A 3,738-nucleotide genomic window follows, 5' to 3' on the forward strand; every position below is an offset into this window, starting at 1 on the left:
CCCTTATGTCTTATGTTTCTTCCTTTTGAGAATGCAATACGAGTTGGAAATTCTGAGATTAAGCAGAATTAAGGTTTCAGGCCAATGACTTGTGGCAGGGACACGAGTGAACCAGATATTTTATAATGACAATCTAATAATTTCATTAGATTTAACAAAACTAGTTTTAATAAAATGTTAAATTCAATTACTTAACTCTTGGCAGAATATTATAACTTAAAGGGATATTGGAAGAACACACAACAGTCATCAGCGAGGTGTCAGTGGTGGAAAAGGTGAACAGCTTAAAGTTCCTGAGTATCAACATCTCTGAGGATCTATCCTGGGCTCGCTACATGGATTCAATTCCTTAGCCCATTTCTCTACTCTGTCTACACTTATGACTGTGTGACGAGGCACAGCTCAAAAACTATATATTCACCTGACACCACTGTTGGCAGAATATCAGATGACGATGAGGAGCGAAGTAGGTCAGCTTTTTTTTTGTTTTTAATTTAAAATTCTTTTTAAGGGAAGTGTGCGAACACAGGCCCCCACTACCACAAATTATGCAGTCGAGTATCCCGCATTTGGGGGTAGGTCGGCTTTTTGAGTGGTGCAATAACTTTGCATTCAATGTCAGCAAGACCAAAGAACTGATGGTAGATTTCAGAAGGGGAAGTTGAAAGAACACACACTAATCCTCTTTGAGGGGTCAGTGGTGGAAAGGGTGAGTAGTTGCGAGTTCCTTGGGGTGAACATCTCAGAGGATCTATCCTGGGCCCACAATACTGATGCAATTATGAAGTAGGCACGTGAGCTGCTGTACGTTCATTGTAAGTTTAGGAGTTCTGCAAAGTCACTAAAGCATTTCTACAGATGTAAGCTCTCAGCTGCTATGCAGGTTGACTCCATGGTTAAGAAGGCATACACTGCATTGGCCTTCATCAACTGTGGGATTGAGTGTAAGAGCCGAGAGGTAATGTTGCAGCTATATAGGACCCTGATCAGACCCCACTTGGAGTACTGTGATCAATTCTGGATGCCTCACCACACGTAGGACGTGGAAGCCATAGAAAGGGTGCAGAGGAGATTTACAAGGATGTTGCCTGGATTGGGGAGCATGCCTTATGAGAATAGGTTGAGTGAACTCTACCTTTTCTCCTTGGAGCAATGGAGGATGAGAGGTGACATAATAGTACAAGTTAATGAGAGGCATTGATTGTGTGGATAGTCAGAGGCTTTTTCCCAGGGCTGAAATGGCTAGCACAAGAGGACATAGTTTTAAGGTGCTTGGAAGTAGGTACAGAAGAGATGTCAAGGCTAAGTTTTTTAAGCAGAGAGTGGTGAGTGCATGGGATGGGCTGCCGGTGGTGATGGAAACAATAGGGTCTTTGAAGAGATCCTGGATAGGTACATGGAGCTTAGAATAATAGAGAGCTATGGGTAAGCCTAGGTAGTTCTAAGGTAAAGACATGGACATATTTGGCACAGCTTTGTGGGCCGAAGGACCTGTATTGCGCTGTAGGTTTTCTATGTAAGGTGGAGAGCATTCTGACTAGTTGCATCAGCAGCAGGTATGGAGACTCTAAGGCACAGGATTGAACTACACTGCATAGGGCTGTATATTCAGCCACATCCATCTCTGGCACAACCTCCTCTCCACTGAGGACATCTTCAAAAGGTGGCACTTCAAGAAGGCAACATCCATATTAAGGACCCTCACCATCTGGTACATGCCTTCTTTACAACTATTGAGAAGTACAGGAACCTGAAGACCCCCATGTAGTGTTTTAGGAATAGCTTCTTCCGCTCCACCATCAGATATTTGGATGATCTGTGAACTGATGAACACTATCTGCAAATTCCCTTTTGCAATATTTATTGTAATTTATAGTATTTATGTCTTGCACTGTAATGCTGCCACAAAACCTTAAATTTCATGACATATGTCAGTGACAATAAACCTGGATTCTGATTTAAGTTGAGGATTATATCCATCTTTTTGTACCAAGAGTATTGCACAGATTTTGCTGAATCTGCTTAGTAAACCATTTAAAAATATTGGCCAACAAGGTTATTTGGAATAAAGGATATTGAGATTAATTGAAAGCTAAGCTATGGAGATGTGAGTGCAGGAAGGGAAAAAGAAATCGGGTTCAATGGAGGGTGGACATTATGGCCTTTCTTTGCTCACCTTCGTTACAAACTTAGTGATAGTCACTGTGAGATACTCTCCCACTGATACTCACTTTACTTGCCTGATACATTTCCAGAAATATAGAAAAAGACTTCAAGGAAGATTAGAATGGGAGTAATGAATAGGAGTGTTAGGAAAGGGATTGTGAAGCAATGATTTCAATGATGGAACAATGAGTGCAGGGCATATGAGAGCTGGAATTAGGGACAAGGGAAAACTATAAATGGAAAGGGGTGGAAAGTTTTGAAGAAGCTCTGGGATTATCGGGAGGGCTGGGAATGGAGTGAGACAATTATGAATAAGCATTTGGATGAGAATTTGAAGAATATTCAGGAGTGATGGTGAAGGGAGTAGTGGGAATAGCTAAATTGGTATGTCAGTTCTTAGGCTGTGCTTGGGAAATTGTGACAATATAGCTGGTGGAATAGTGAATAAGGAGAGGTGAAAAGGACACATTTGGACAGGGCTTTAGCAGTGGGAAAGTTTTCAAAGGGCCAGGTAAGATACATATAATGTTCATTCTAAAAAAAACCTGTAGATGCCAGGAATCTAAAACAAAAAAAGAAAATGCTGGAAATATTCAGCAGTTATTCAGGCCCATTATTTCAGCCTGTTCTTGCCACATCAAACTTATTTCTTCCATTTTGACTATTGCGAATTCCTTGGTCCTAATAGACTCATCCTACCATTGATATTAAATTCCTTTTCACCTCCATCCCAAACCAGGATGGTCTAAGGGCCTTCTGCGTTTTTAGTGAGCAGAGGCCCAACAAGTTTCTGTCCACCAATACGCTCAGCTTTGTCTGAATTTGTTCACGCACTGAACAATTTTCCAACGTCACCACTGAATCAGAGGCGTCGGTATTGACGCTCGTTTGAATCGAAATGCTGCCTGCCTTTACAAGGGACACGTGGAAGTGTTTATTTCAAGTCAACTCTTTTTCCTGTATACTGATGACTACATTGATGCTGCCACCTACTCACATAGATTCATCAGTTTCGTTTTATTTTTCAGTTTGTCATCGATGTGGAATATTAACTATTTCTGTTTTCATTTCTTCAGCGGAGGGTCTGGGATGCCGGACCCATTGACCTGGTGAAACTGCTCTGCATTTCACTACTCCCACATCCTTTTCCCGAGTTTTTTTTTGTCTGTGTAATCTCCCTTTTAATGCCCACGTTCCCTCATTATCCAGATAACCGTATTTACGTCTTATCCCTATGGTAACCCAGGTTTTTTTTTATCCGATCAGAAAAACACACCCATCTCTCACCCTCCCTGCAGCTTTGCATGCTTCTTTTTGTCTCCTTTTTAGTTGGACGAAGTGTCTCCGATCTGAAAGGCTGTGCTTTCCTTTCTCCGCAGAGCATTGTTCTGGAAAGCTAATTATAGAGTATTATTTTGCGCACGTTTATAGTCCTGAGTAAAACGTTCCCACGGCATTCTCATCGGACAGATATCTCCTGTGTTTTTTCTGAGGGGATACCGATCATTTCCCACCCACAGTAAACACAAACACCGTTATGGCCATGTCGCTCCGGCACGGACGGAGGACCAC

Source organism: Hemitrygon akajei, chromosome 10 (genome assembly GCF_048418815.1).
Source record: "Hemitrygon akajei chromosome 10, sHemAka1.3, whole genome shotgun sequence".
Lineage (NCBI taxonomy): Eukaryota > Metazoa > Chordata > Chondrichthyes > Myliobatiformes > Dasyatidae > Hemitrygon > Hemitrygon akajei.